Source organism: Podarcis gaigeae (assembly GCF_964106915.1).
Source record: "Podarcis gaigeae genome assembly, chromosome: 1".
Taxonomy (NCBI): Eukaryota; Metazoa; Chordata; class Lepidosauria; order Squamata; family Lacertidae; genus Podarcis; species Podarcis gaigeae.
In genome coordinates this window covers 20,449,448-20,465,405 of record NC_139678.1, presented here as the reverse complement: position 1 = coordinate 20,465,405, position 15,958 = coordinate 20,449,448, and the positions used below count along the sequence as shown (strand labels likewise).

Below are 15,958 nucleotides of genomic sequence, written 5' to 3'. Positions count from 1 at the left end.
TGCCAGTTTGATCACCAGGGTGAAACTGGCCATATCACGTCCCAGTAGTACAACAAACATTTTATTTTTCTTAACACCAGCCTTCAATAATATTAAGCTTTAGAAATAAATACATTGTGGCAGCAAAAAGAGGCTTATTTGCAGTTTAGGAGCTCCAGAAAAGTTCTGTTTTGAAAATAACATGGTGTTTCAGCCTTAAGTTCCCATCTTATGATCCCTCACAGGGCTGTTCTGAAGGTAAGTGAGGGGCAAACGCCTTTCTTTACAAATGTATTCCCTACTTTTGCCCCTGCACAAGCCTTTATGGTGGCAATAGCAATAGCCATAATAAATCTAACACATTTAGGTTAAGGATAAAGTCCCTTTAGTCTAGCAAACTCTAAGGAGACCTGATGGAGATACAACAAATTATAAATGGGAGAAAATAGATGGGGGAGGCGACTATAGACGACTGAAAGCGCTTCAGCACGCAACATAAAATTAACCGGTGGAATTCACTGCCACAAGATATGGTGGTGTTTGCTGCCATTAGCAAAAGTGGTTTTTCAGACGATCAAATGGAAGAAAATTTGTTTTTGATGACTGCGCATTTTATTGTTGCAACCTGCCCTGGGACCTTACAGTAAAGGGCAGGCAACCAACCAACCAAACATAACAACATGGCACTTTGCCAACTTGGTGCCCTCCATATGTTTTTGGATTACAACACCCATCAGTCCCAGCCAGCAAGTTCATGCCATTTTTTCCAACCCACCCTATGCTCTCAGTTCTTACTGGGTTCTTGGGAGGACTCCCCTCCCCTTATTTCCCCCTCAAAAAATATTTTTTGAACTTCTAAAAACATTGGAATTTCTCAATACCTCTGAATACCCGATACCGGTGATCAATAGGGTTGTTGAATTCATACCCATTTTATGAGCTTCTCAAAGGCGATGTTGCAGACTGAATGCTACAAGAAATGAAGTTTTAATCTGAGCCAGCGAGGTAGTTTATTATTATTATTATTATTATTATTATTATTATTTACGTGGCTGGCTGGCCTGTAACTACATTTACCACTCCCAGAGTGTGCACACATTTCCTTCCCTCTTCCCCACCCAGGCTGATTGCCAGGGCTTGCATAACACGAGGCATGGCATTTTGTAAATTCTGATGTTCAACTGATTCTCTCAACTTCTGTGCGCAGTGCAATGCAAACTCAAGTGATCAGCTGATTGTTGGGGGTTCAGAGAGGATGGTGCATGGGACATTACAAACCCTATGCAATAAAGAAAAGAAGAAAATAGCTCACCAATAATAATAATAATAATAATAATAATAATAATAATAATAATTTATACCCTGCCCATCTGGCTGGGTTTTCCCAGCCACACTGGGCAGCTTACAGAATATATAAAACATAATAAAGCATTAAACATTAAAAACTTCCTGATACAGATGTCTTCTAAAAGTTCTTTATAGTTCTTTATCTCCTTTACATCCGAAGGGAGGGTGTTCTACAGGGAGGGTGCCACTACTGAGAAGGCCTTCTGCCTGGTTCCCTGTAACTTCGCTTCTTGCAGTGAGAGAACAGGCAGAAGACCCTCGGAGGAGGACTTCAGTGTCTGGGCTGAGCAATTGGGGTGGGGATGCTGTTGATCTTTAAGGTGTCACAAGACTGTTGGTTTTGCTGCAACATCAAACATGAATAACAACAATCAGATCCTATATAAAAAGTCACAATTAGTATGACAGTAATTATGAAATCAGGTGACCTTTGCTTGCAAGGCACAAGGGAGACCCAGTTCACTAGCAATTGATCTGGTGGTAGTTGAATAACATTTTTCACTTAACTGGTCCATGAGATCCACATCCTCATCCTTGTATTAATGGTCCTGTCTGGCGTACGCAGTCAGCTGCTGCCTGATGCAACAACTAAGGCTCTGTGAGTCAATTCTAGGAGAAACATTACTGTCTAAGGCAAGCAAAAGGTTTTACAAAGTTTAAGTCCCAACCATTCCTACTGGCTTACCGTTCCCCTGGTTAGCTTTATGAAAACATTAACCTTGACATTTTGACGACATCTTTCCTTTCCCTTCATTTAGTATCTCATTTAAAGTTTGTTTTCATTGTCTTCCATTTAACGATTCCCTTGGACTGATTGCACAACCAAAGTCCTTTGAAGAATGACAGTCCTGGGCTCTCGGTGGCAGATCCCAAAGTGGGGTTTAAATGTCGAAAACAGAGCCAAGCTGCTATGTGGTGCCTGGGCAGCTCTGCGTCAGCATTCTCAGGTAGCAACGCAGGTGGAACACGGAGAAGCAAACAACCGCTTGTTAGAAAAACAACCTGAAAATCTTTAATAATAAAATTATTTAAGGAAGGGAAAGAAAGGCAGGAGTTGCCTCATTTCACTGAATCAGTGATATCCAGTGTGGTGGAAGACCTGGGTTCCAGTCCCCACTCAGACAATGAAGTTCACAGAGTGACCTTGGGCCAGTTAATGTTTTTCAGCCTACCTCACAGAGTTGTTGTGAGGATAAAACAGGGAGGAGGATAACCACGCATGATGCTATGCATTCCTTGGAGAAAGGTAGATTATAATTGTAACAAGCAAATAAAGAGCCAGAAGAGATTGTATTTATGTATTTCTCACAATTATGTATTTCTCCCCTCACGACAGCCCTGTGAGGAAGGCTAAGTTGAGAGACTGTGATTGGCTCAAATTCACCTAGCAAGTTTCATGGCTGAGAAGGGAATTGAACCTTGGTCTCCTAGGTCTTAGTCCAGCACTCTAACCACTGCACCACATGGGTTGATTTTGAAGGTCATCTGCCAGGGATAGGTTCCAGGAGCAGGTTAGCAATAACTCACTTGGCATCAGTGAAGTCAACTCTTTATTCAAAGAAGCAAACAGGCCCAGTGAGCACAGCAACTCTTCGCAAGTCTTGTGCCAATGAGGCAGTTATGATAACTGGAAGGTCCCACCTTCCCACCACTCTCTAAGACTCTTCCCCCAGGTCCTTCCTCAGCAACCTGAGACTCCTTTGGTCTTTTCTCTCTTTCTCCACACTCTTCATTCCTCTTCGTGTTCTGGGAGAATGGGGTGGTGGTGGAGGAGCTTTTCGCAACAGGAGGGGGACACTTCCTTGGCTTCTTCGGCAGCCTGTCTCATCTCTGCCTCTTGGGCCCCCTCCTCACCAGCCTCCTCTCCTGAGTCTAGCCTGCTCTCTGCCACAACCTCTTCCTGTTCACTAAGCCCTGTGAACTCTTCAGCTTCCAACACCTCCTCCTCCCAGTCTGCTCCCTCTTCGCCCTTTGACCACTCATCATTGTCCCGCCACTAATCGCCCGGCTCTGAGCCTTCTTCTCTTGGGGGTACTCTTGGGGGTTCCCCAGAGAGTGCCTTCCACCCCTCCTCTGTATCCAGGCAGTCCATGACATCATCTAATCCAGCATATTCACATTGCTATTACCGAGAAATTATAGTTAACAGACTAGGGAAGGATTTTGCCCCATTACCAAAAGTGAATAAGATTTAACTGCCAGTTGAGATGGATTCTGTGCATGGAATAAGGGGGTGCCATCTTGTCCCTTGCCTCATGCCGAAAATATCTTTGAGCTGCTCCTGCAAGTCTAATTGATGAGGAAATAAAGGTGACAGCAGCACCAAACACATGAAAGAAAGAAAGAGCCTCAAAACGGCACTGAAAAACAGAATTTTATAAAATAAATGTCCTTATAAAATAATGAAATGCCCAATGTGTTTCAGCAATGACTTCATTTGTGTTGCCTTTATAGGAAAAAGTGTATTCTTGTGCTCCCAAATATGGCCTTTGCTGAAATGTGACATTCGTTCTCACTATTATATGACATTTTTGTCATTTTATGAAATCCAATTTTCTTCGGGACGCTTTTAGGGCTTCGCCTCTATTGTTGGCAAGCAGGACTCTGCCATCTCCACAGTCATTCTCCCGCCCTGCCAGTCACTGATCGGAGGTGGCAGGAAAGAAACAGAACACAAAAGCTCTGCAGTGATGGGAGGGACATAAAAGGGGCATCCCCCTTCTTTGAGCTGCAGCCTGGCAGTCCTATGAAAAAGTGAAGCAGAAGTCTAAGGGCAATGACAAGGTTATAACTGCCTTGAGATGGAAGCCCAGACACAGGACTGGGATCACTCTGCAGAGGTGGTGATATAAAGAACAACAGAGCAGAGCAGAGCAGAGCAGAGCAGAACAGAACAGAACAGAACAGAACAGAACAGAACAAAACAAAACAAAACATAACAGAGGTAAAGGACCCCTGGACGGTTAAGTTGTGGCGCTCATCTTGCTTTCAGGTCCACAGACAGCTTTCCAGGTCATGTGGCCAGCATGATTAAAGTGCTTCTGGTGCAACAGCACACTGTGACAGAAATCAGAGCTCAAGGAAACGTCCTTTACGTTCCCACCGCAGTGGTGCCTATTTATCTACTTGCACGGGCGTGCTTTCGAACTGCTAGGTGGGCAGGAGCTGGGACAGAGCAACAGGAGCTCACCCTGTCACAGGGATTCAAACTGCCGACCTTCCGATTGGCAAGCCCAAGAGGTTCAGTGGTTCAGACCACACCACCACCCATATCCCTCACCTAATAGAATAGAACAGAATGTCTTGAAATAGTAGGGCTGCAGCCTTTAATTTGATTGATTAATCAAATTAAAATCTTTATAATAAGGCTAAAATCCATGATTAACCCCGCAATGCCTTTTTTTTTATAAAAAAAAGAAAGAACTGATTTTAATACAAATATTGCCAGGATAGCAGATGGTATCACCCATCTCACTTCAGTCTCACTGCTTATAGGTTATATAATCCAAACACAGTGAAAATAGCATTGTTCCTCCCCCCCACTCCCAAGGCATTGTTTTTGCCACAGGCAAATATATATGCAGATTTAACGGGGTAGCTAGCTCATTGGATCAATCAACTAATCTTTAATCAGGAGATTGCCCTGTGCACAAAGGCTATAAGCACACACTCCTGGTTTGAGAAGCAGTGTACACATGACATTTGCCACGATCCATTTCCCGCAAAACCAGCTTCAAACTGCGGGAAAAGAACAACCTAGCTGCATTTTAAGCCAGTAATGTGTACACAGCCAGAAAGGTAAGCTTAACGGAGGGGAAAGAACCAGACAACTTAGCACAGGGTAATCCTGCGTGTGTTCGACTCCAAAGCACATTTTATTATGTTCAATGGGACTTATTCCCAAATAAATGTGTATAGGACTGCAGTCTCTGCCATTTTGTTTAACCAGCTTCCAAAGGGGCAGGCATGTTAGACGGCTGCAGTAAAACCAACAAGTCTTCTGACACCTTAAAGGCTAACTCATTTTATTTTGGTGCAAGCCAGCCTGCTGCTCTCCAGATGTTTGGGACTACAGCTCCCAACCAGGCCAGGGCTGATGGAAGCTGTCATCCAAAGTATCAGGAGGGCACCAGGTTGGCAAAGATTTGCTTATGCCATAATAAAAGGTAAAAGGACCCCTGACCATTAGGTCCAGTCGTGGCCGACTCCGGGGTTGCAGCGCTTATCTCGCTTTATTGGCCGAGGGAGCCGGCGTACAGCTTCCGGGTCATGTGACCAGCATGACTAAGCCACTTCTGGCGAACCAGAGCAGCGCACGGAAATGCCGTTTACCTTCCCGCTGGAGTGGCACCTATTTATCTACTTGCACTTTGACGTGCTTTCAAACTGCTAGGTTGGCAGGAGCAGGGACCGAGCAACGGGAGCTCATCCCGTCGTGGGGATTTGAACCGCTGACCTTCTGATCGGCAAGTCCTAGGTTCTGTGGTTTAACCCACAGCGCCACCCGTGTCTCTATAATAGTTATAATATTTATATTATAATGCCATAATAGTTAGTCTTAAAGGTTCTTTCTCGATTTTTTTTTAAAAAAGTATCTCCATGAAGAATACAATATACAGATAATTGCCATGCTCTGGGCACCAATTATAACCACAGTGATGGATTGCTACTTCTTGAGAGGGTGGAATTAGATTTAGATACTATATGGTGATCATGTCAATAGAGGGATCTTTTTGCAAACTGTCATATGTTTAACTGGATGGAGTGTTTTATCGAATTCTGCTTGAGGGTTCCCCGCAGGCATCTGGATGGCCATTGTGAGAACAGGATAGCATTGTGAGAACAGAGCCATTGGGCTGATCCAGCAGGCTTTTCTCCTCTTCTTATGTGTTTTATATTGTTGATTTAAAAAATAAAATAAAAAAGAATGCTTTTGTATTCTAAATATGCCCTCTACTGCAGATTGCCTGGAGACCCCCAATATAGATGAATTAAGTTTAATGATGATGATCATAATTAAAAATTAGCATGCAAGAATCCACAATGAAAAATCCATAGGGTTACTATAACAGCTAAGAATCTGAGTCTATTTAAGGATAACTATGAAAAGTGTTGGTCAGAAATTAAAAGGGATTTAGAAGGTTGGTCAAGATTGAAACTTTCCTTGTCGGGCCGAATTGCTGCTATAAAGATGAATGTATTGCCAAAAATGTTGTTTTTGTTCCAGACTTTACAGATTGTGGATAAAATGGAGTGTTTTGGGAGGTGGCAAAGAGATATTTCCAAATTTGTCTGGCAGGGCAAAAAGCCCAGAATTAAGTTCAAGATATTAACTGATGCTAAAGAAAGAGGGGGCTTTGCCCTGCCAGACTTAAAGTTGTATTATGAATCAGCAGCTTTCTGCTGGTTGAAAGATTGGCTGCTTCTTGAAAACACTGATGTTTTGGATCTGGAAGGTTTTAACAATGCTTATGGATGGCATGCATATTTGTGGTATGACAAGGTTAAAAGTCACAAGGCTTTCAAGAACCATATTGTCAGGAAAGCAGTGTTTAATGTCTGGACAAAATATAAAGACTTATTGGAAAACAAGACCCCAAGGTGACTATCACCAATGGAAGCTAAGGCCCGGAAAAGACTCAATATGGAGGCCAAATGGCCGAAATATTGGGAAATACTAGAAAAAGATGGAGATAATTGGAGGCTGCAGAGTTTGGCGAAACTAAAAGATAAAGTGCGAGATTGGTTACATTATGCTCAGATTAAAGAGGTTTTTAAGTTGGATAAAAAGATAGGATTCCAGGTGGAAAAATCAAAGTTGGAAACGGAATTGCTAGAACCTAAGACTAAGGTACTTTCAAGAATGTATAACTTGCTGTTAAAATGGAATACACAAGATGAACCGGTTAAATCGGCTATGATAAAATGGGCACAGGACATTGGGTACAATATCATGTTTGCTGACTGGGAAAGGTTATGGACCACCGGTTTGAAATTCACGGCATGTAATACCTTGAAAGAAAATATTATGAAAATGATATATAGGTGGTACATGACTCCAGTCAAGCTTGCAAAAATATACCATTTGTCTGATAATAAATGTTGGAAATGTAAAGAAGCTGAAGGAACGTTCTTTCACCTCTGGTGGACTTGCCCTAGAGTTAAGGCTTTCTGGGAAATGATATATAATGAGTTGAAAAAGGTATTTAAGTATACCTTCCCTAAGAAACCAGAGGCCTTTCTTTTAGGCATCATTGGCCAGAGGGTGTTAAAGAAGGACCGAACATTTTTTATGTATGCAACAACAGCAGCAAGGATACTTGTCGCCAAACACTGGAAAACTCAAGATTTGCCCACACTGGAAGAATGGCAGATGCAACTGATAGACTATATGGAACTAGCAGAAATGACTGGCAGAATCCGAGACCTGGGAGAAGAGGCTGTGGAGGAGGACTGGAAGAAATTTAAGGACTATTTACAAAAATATTGTAAATTGTATGAGTGTTAAGAAAGATGTAAGATTATAAATAATATGGCACCATTAAGTTAGGTGAAAGGAATATGAAGATAACTGGAAATATAAGAAAAGATAAATTTTGGATAAATATTATGCTAAAATTAAGCTTTTAAGGTTTGGATAAAAATATCTAAAATTAGGGACACAATATTGGAAAATTATAAAATAAGAATTGAAACAAGGTGATAAATTGCTGGATAAAGTTTGATAAACTTGGAACGCAGGAACGAGAGATGTGAGGAAGTCCAAAGAAGCGAAGAAAATATGGTTATTGTAAAGTTATATGTTATTTTGTTTTTTGTTTTCTATTGTATTAAGAAAATCTTTAATAAATATCTTATAAAAAAAAAGAAAAGAAAAATCCATAGGGTTACTAACTTCTTAAGGACACGGGTGGCGCTGTGGTCTAAGCCACAGAGCCTAGGGCTCACCGATCAGAAGGTCAGTGGTTCGAATCCCCGCAACGGGGTGAGCTCCCGTTGCTTGGTCCCTGCTCCTGTCAACCTAGCAGTTCAAAAGCGCGCCAAAGTGCAAGTAGATAAAGAGGTACCACTCTGGCGGGAAGGTAAACAGCGTCTCCGTGCGCTGCTCTGGTTTGCCAGAAGCGGCTTAGACATGCTGGCCACATGACCCAGAAGCTGTACACCGGCTCCCCCGGCCAGTAAAGCGAGATGAGCGCCGTAACTCCAGAGTCGTCTGCGACTGGGGTCCCTTTACCTTTTTTACTAACTTCTTAGAGGGAAAGGGGCGGGGAAGCAACCAAGTTTTTATATATGGAATTACTAGAGAGACTACTTAATCTGTTTTTAAGAGATCCAGTTGCACCCTTGTTACATAGTGCAGCAGTGATGCCTTGTCCAGGTGCAAGGGGAACAGAATCCCTTTGTTCTTACTTGAATGCGGATAACATCTGCATCCAGCAACCCTTCTTCCCCTTGTGGATTGCTTGGTTGCTATCTTATAACTGTTAGGCACGTCTTTGTGCTTCTCTGACGCCTCCACTTTCCTCTCGACTCCTGTGGATGTGGGATTTCTGCCTGATGATAACAGGCTTTTTTAAAAAAAATGCAAAGACTGTCAGAAATGTTCAATTGACTTTGTGTTTGGTTCTGGCAGTAATCAATGCCAGGAATTTCTCTCTCTCGGGGGCTTCCAATGATATCTTACTAACTACCTGCTGTAATTGGCATTTTCATCTCCTCCCTCCTGGAATAAGGCACTGTAGATGTCACATTTTTCTAAGCCTGAAATCTGTTGTCATTCTTTCTGAGTTAAAACCAGCACTGCTATTCACATTCTGGAATTTTTTACTTCTTTCTCATGACCGGAACGTGTATTTTAGGCAAGTCTGTAGAAGGGCAACTACGATCACTACAACCATTCCTCTTCCATGGATGCCTCCCTGATTTCGTTCTCCAGCTTAACATCACCCTGAAGATTGTGGTCAAGGGGAAAATAATACATCTCCAGTAATAAATTATTTTTGGGGCATGATAAATCTGGTATCTACCAATGAGATAATACTGAGAATCGTTCAGTTAGAATGAAGGAGTCAGAGGTTCAGAACCACAGGTGGCAATCCTACAGGCAGGGCCAGCCCTATCATTGGGCATAGTGAATCTGTTGCCACAAGGTCATTTTTGCTGAGCCCCTTCTCAACCCAACCATTTCCCCCCGTTACAGGACTGTGGTGTTTGGCTTTGTGGCCTGTTCTGCACTCCCTAATCTAACTTGCAGTGGCAGATGATGCTGTCCCATTGCCAGAGTTGAGTGAGATTCAATTGCAAGTCCAGTCAGGCTCTGTATGTGAACTGGTAGGGATGCCATCTTGTCCTTTGCACCAAGCAGCAAAACATCTCGGGCCAGCCTTTCCTACAGCTGTGTGCTTATTGCCACTGCCAGAGCTTCAGAGTCTAGCCTGGAGGAGCCAGACGGAAGGACCACCTTCTGACTGCTTAAATACACTTGTTAAAAGGTGAGTACTCATCGGTTCAGCGGGACCTTCTTAATGGTAGAGCTTTTGGCCTCCAGGGACTTGGTCGGTGGTAGCTTTGCTTGACTGACATTGGAATCAGTAGCCTATGTTAGAGCCCACAGGGAAATATGCAACTTCAGTATTCAGTGGTACTATGCATGGAATTTGGTTCCAGTGTGTCTTCTGAGGATGGCCCCCGAAGCAGGTCTGCTGTTGCTTGAGGATTCCAAGGACTCAGGCCATGACACTTCCACTCATGCATTGGGCCACTTTTGGGTACAGGTCTCTGTTTTTGTTAATGGAATGTTGTTGCTGCAAATAAACTCAGTCAGTCTCATACATGGCAGAAATACTTCTTGGGGGCGGGGGGAACTTAACTGACTGCAAGCAACATATATAGCATGAATTCAACAAGGAGGGGAAATGGGAAGAGGAAGTTAAAGAGGAAGTTGCTTAAATCAGAGATAGAAAGAGAAATAAGTAAGCTTCAGCCAATTAAGATAGGTTACAGCTCCATCTACTGATGGAGTGGACTAATTACGACGAGAAGAAGAAGAAGAAGAAGAAGAAGAAGAAGAAGAGGAGGAGGAGGAGGAGGAGTTTGGATTTGATATCCCACTTTATCACTACCTGAAGGAGTCTCAAAGCAGCTAACATTCTCCTTTTCCTTCCTCCCCCACAATAACACTCTGTGAGGTGAGTGGGGCTGAGAGACTTCAGAGAAGTGTGACTAGCCCAAGGTCACTAAGCAAGGCATAGCTCTCACCAGACATAGGTTGCTACGTCTCCATCACTTTTAAGAGGTTTCCGGTAAAAGTGACCTGTTTTAAAAATTATTATTTTTAATGCAGTTTTTAATTTGCATAGTACAAATGGATTGAAGCAAGGTATTAACACAAACAGCAAATTGCAGGGTTTGACAAGCGGTAAAAGTGTGTTAGAGATGCATGGTGGGGGAGGGTGTCTCATCACATCTTAATTTTTTATATTTTTTGTAAAAGGTATTATTATTATTATTATTATTATTATTATTATTATTATTACAATTTATTATCCATACTTCACCCCAAAGTCCTAGGGTGAGTGAGAGTAAATAAACCACAATATTAAAAACTGTTTAAAATAAATTAAGATTGCAGGAATCGGTTGGGTCCTAAAGATAAGTATTGCTATCCATTTCCTGAGTTCCCCAAGAGATCCAGCAAGTTTATGTCATGTGTTATTTACTCCAAATAAAAGTATATTGACTCGGTAGCTGTGTCCCCTTATGTGCTTGGTTCACAAAGGAAATAAAATCATGCCAAATGGCATAAAATGTGTCTTCAGCCACCTGGCCCTGGAGGTGGCTTGTTAATTTATCCATTATAAATAGAAACCATAGTTTGTCATGCCAAATGATGATCTGCATTTCAGTGCAGAAAATAATGATTTTACAACAGCGTCTATGAAGGTCTGAACCAAGGAGAGGTAGACTGACAAGTTATAAATCTGGATGGTTTGACAGTTTTGCATGATGATTTCTAAGACGGAAGCAAGATAATAATATGGAAAGCAATATTACCATGCATCAAAGTGCTCACCATAATTACTCTTTTCAAGCCACCTCCAGTACATTACCGAGGAGGGTTGTAATTATTGAGCAGGAAAGGAACTGCAAAGTATGTCAGCCCAAGAATTGGAAAACAACAACATAAACACAAACTGCAGCCATTTCTTGGGAGAGGAGCAGGCAAATGGAAAAGCACAATGCCTTTCTGCACTCGCTGTTCTGAATTGTTTTCTTATTGCTATCAGGTGGCTGTTGGATTTCTTACATTTCCTCTCTCTCAGAGCACATTTCCCTTATATGCAAAAGTTGTCAAATGCCTGTCATTATGATGGGCAACCTGTGAGGAGCATAGTTTTGAGTTTAGGGGGTAAAAGTCAACTGTCCACAGAGGCTGAATCACCCAAAGTTGGGGAGCATCTCTAAGTCCTGCAAATTATTTATTTTTAACCCATAGGAATGAATTCACTCAGGAATTCTAGTATTATGGGAGAGGGATGATGCCTGGGTTAGCCTTGATTTTGTGACTTGTCTACAGCAACCACTTATCTGGGCAAATGGGACGTTGCCCCACCAACCTTAGCCAGCCCACAAGTTTCTGCTTTCTTACTTACAAGCAGTCTGGGGCAACCCTGGCCATCAGCTTCCTCTCCTTAGTTTTGCCCTTTGCAGAATTTAGCAGGGGTGGTGGTGGTTGGGGAGAACACTAGAATTATTTGGCTTTGCCTATCAGGGCCTCTGGCACCATCTACTATTGACTGGCTGGTCTTCTGCCCAATTAGTCCCAATGGGGACCAGCCACAACTGGCCTCTTGTACTTGCAAAGGGGACAGTCCACATGTGGCTTACAAACTTGCTCCATTGGATTGGAGAGAAAAAAAAAGTTTGGATTTGATATCCCGCCTTCAGGAGTCTCAAAGTGGCTAACATTCTCCTTTCCCTTCCTCCCCCACAACAAACACTCTGTGAGGTGAGTGGAGCTCTAGGTTCTCCTTCCTTGCTATTGAGTCATCATAGGGGAAAAAAAACCCTTGTGTGAAATGGCTTTTTGCTATGCAGGACTTGGAAGAAGTGCCACTGTGCCAGTATTGATAGCTAACTTATGGTGAGAACATCTTACCATGAACCTGCAATGGCTATACCTGCTAGATGTTTGTTTCTGGGCACAATCCAAAGTGCTGGCAATTACCTTTAAAGTTCTAAGTGATTTCTGTCCAGGATAACTTAGGAATCAACTACTCCATACAATCTTGCCTGCCCCCTAACATCAGAAGGAAAAGCCCTTCCTTGCTTCTTTAGCCTGGAAAAGAGGAGAAGGAGATAGCCATCTTCAAATATCTAAAGGGCTGTGACATGGAAGATGGAGCAAGCTTGTTTTCTCCTGCTCTGGAGGGTAGGACTCAAACCAATGGCTTCAAGTTACAAGAAAGGAGATTCCGAATAAACATCAGGAAGAACTTTCTGACGGCAAGAGCTGTTTGGCAGTGGAACAGACTCCCACAAGAGGTTGTGGGCTCTCCTTCCTTGGAGGCTTTTAAGCAGATGTTGGTTGGCCATCTGTCATGGATGCTTTAGCTGAGATTCCTGCATTGCAGGGGGTTGGACGAGATGATCCTTGGGTCCCTTCCAGCTCTGCAATTCTGTGATCCCACTGAGAATGGAAGCATAGCTCAATGGCACAGGAGAAAGGGCCTTCTCAGGGGCAGCAGCTGGAGTATGAGATGTGTAAACAGTGGCCTAGGACACTAAAAACACAAATATTTGAAAGGTTAAGAGGAATAATAATTTACTTGGTGCTAAAATTACTACAAAGAAGGCATCAGGTGAGCCTCTTCAGGAAAGGCATTCTTCAACTGGGGTGCCACCACTGCAAAGGCCTTCTGGCCAGCCCTGTGTCCTCCCAACCCATCTGTCAGCTCAACCTCGCTAGACATCCTATAGTTCACTGCTGGCTGAAAATCATTTATGGATAAATTGAACAGCACCAGCCAGAATGAAGATTCCCTGCATTGTGAAAGCTGTCTGTTTAATGCTACCTTCAGTTCTCTTTCTTTAACCACTTATAGATCAGTTTGAAGACCTCTTCCTATGACTGCTAAGTTTATTGAAGATCTTTGATGAAGGACTTTGCCCAAAGCTTTTTGGAAGCCTGAATATACATTGCACAGCGGCCAAGGAAGGCTCGTGAGTCTTTTAAGGAAGGGAAATCTCTTGGGCAAACATCCCAACACTTTGCTGAAACTGGACAGATTAATCTTTCAAAGTAACTTTGGGCTCAGCCTGCAATAAGCTACGAGAGCGAAGTCAAATCCATGGCTGTAATAGATTCCGTAGCTTATTATGCGCCTCACAGCACCACTAAGCTTGGCTCATTGGAAAGTCTAATTGGTGCTTTGGGGAGAGCTTCAGCCTATCAAGGCTTCTCCACCCACGAATGGTGGGTTTCCAGCCAGCCAGAACCTTCAAGGGGGCTGTCAGAGAAGCCAGCTCTGCTTAGCTTGCTAGCTCTGTTTTGTGACTTGACATGAGACAAGGTATTACCATATAAATGAGATAAGGTCTTAGATAATTGCTGACTGAAAGTAAAAAACTGAACTGAGCTGCTTGTGTCCGGAACTATTAAATGTACCTTTCTATCTACCATCTTTTTTTCTGTCTTTCTAAATCTGTATAATTTTCTCTGCTGCTGCTTCTATTTCTTCCATCTTCTCTCCACTAGTAAAAACTACAAATTATACATAGAGAGAGAGAGAGAGAGAAAGAAAGAGAGAGCTCTAGGACATTTTAAAATTCTGTCCTCCCTTCCCACCCACTCACATACACTATAAACCTAGGAAGCTGCCTTGCACTAATTCAGGCAATCTAACTCAATATTGTATAAGCTGATAGGAAGTAGGTTCTCCAGGATTTCAGGTGGGACATTCCTTGTCCTACCTGGAGATGCTGGGGATTGAGCCTGGGACCTTCTGCATGCAAAGCAGATGCTCTGCCACAGACCCACATCTCTCTCCCCGCCCCCGAAAATACAGCTCTTTCTCTTGAAAAGGACTATTGAATTTGAATATTCTATTTGAATTTCTGGAGTCAAATGCTCATAGGAGGAAGAAACTGTGAGGCAGAGAAAGACACCAGCCAGACTTAAGGCCATCCCAATGATACTCAAAACACATGCCTTAGCTTAGGCCCCAAAGCACTATGGGCCCATCACCTCCTGGCAAATAGAAGGGGAAGAAATGGAGGCAGTGAGAGATTTTACTTTCTTGGGCTCCATGATCACTGCAGATGGTGACAGCAGCCACGAAATTAAGACGCCTGCGTCTTGGGAGGAAAGCAATGACAGCATCTTAAAAAGCAGAGACATCACCTTGCCAACAAAGGTCCTTATAGTAAAAGCTATGGTTTTCCCAGTAGTGATGTATGGAAGTGAGAGCTGGACCATAAAGAAGGCTGATCATCGAAGAATTGATGCTTTTGAATTATGGTGCTGGAGGAGACTCTCAAGAGTTCCATGGACTGCAAGAAGATCAAACGTATCCATTCTTAAGGAAATCAGCCCTGAGTGCTCACTGGAAGGACAGATCATGAAGCTGAGGCTCCAAGACTTTGGCCACTTCATGAGAAGAGAAGACTCCCTGGAAAAGACACTGATGTTGGGAAAGATGGAGGGCACAAGGAGAAGGGGACAACAGAGGATGAGATGGTTGGATAGTGTTCTCGAAGCTACCAGCATGAGTTTGACCAAACTGCGGGAGGCAGTGGAAGACAGGAGTGCCTGGCATGCTCTGGTCCATGGGGTCACAAAGAGTCAGACATGACTAAATGACTAAACAACAACAAAGCATCCATGACAGATGACCATCCCATTTCTGCTTAAAAACCTCCAATCATCCACTAGCAGGCAAACCCCCTTTTATTTAAACAGATGTCTGGTTCCTGAGTTGTTTTTCCTCTGCCAATGTGTGTTTAAGCCTGTGTTTTTATTTTCAACAGGCCCAGCCCTCAATTTTCTTTTTAAATCTACCCTCATCTCATTTTCACACAGTTTTATTATGATGTTGCTTATTTATTAAGTGTTAGATAATACATTGCCTTTGGCATTTTTTTAAAAAAATGGAAATGCAGCCTATACATGGAAGAAAGAATAAACAGAGAATAGCCTTCAATTTTATTTGAGTAACCCCATTTTGTGTGACAGCTACGATAATTTGAAAGACGGGTCTATAGCTCTTGTTGCAGCCTGCATTTATATACAGTGGACAGAATGCTGAACTTGGACTAGGAAGATCCAGGTGCGAATTCTTACTCACCCATGAAAAGCCAATCATTTTTTCTCAGCTTAACCTACCTCATAGATGTGTTGTGAGGATAATTGAGGAAATATGTATATCATTCTGAGCAACTTGGAGAAATGGCAGCATAAGAAAAATATAATGAACGGAAGGAAAAAATAAGAAAATTGAAACAAAAAGGAAAACAATAGAATTACCATTTGAAAATAAAAGTAAGCCCCAAACCCAGAAATCTCACATAACTATGAGTCATTCTGTGGGTGGTTTGATGATTGAAGGATATCGGTGTACAGACAGTTGAAAGG

General features: G+C 42.7%; 2 long non-coding RNA genes across 3 annotated transcripts in view; one reads left to right on the top strand and one right to left on the bottom strand.

Annotated features, from left to right (window-relative positions):
- Window positions 1-15,958, top strand: part of LOC310845029 — a 55,699-nt gene that overhangs the window by 36,839 nt on the left and 2,902 nt on the right. For both annotated transcript variants that reach the window (XR_014564429.1, XR_014564430.1), the window contains one exon: window positions 13,431-13,548. This is a non-coding gene — a long non-coding RNA (uncharacterized lncRNA). The remainder of the gene's footprint in view (window positions 1-13,430; window positions 13,549-15,958) is intronic.
- LOC310844890 lies at window positions 1,441-13,261 on the bottom strand. Its single transcript, XR_014564375.1, has 3 exons — window positions 12,554-13,261; window positions 8,737-8,894; window positions 1,441-2,328 (listed from the first exon to the last, which is right to left on the bottom strand). It is a non-coding gene; the product is annotated as an uncharacterized lncRNA (long non-coding RNA).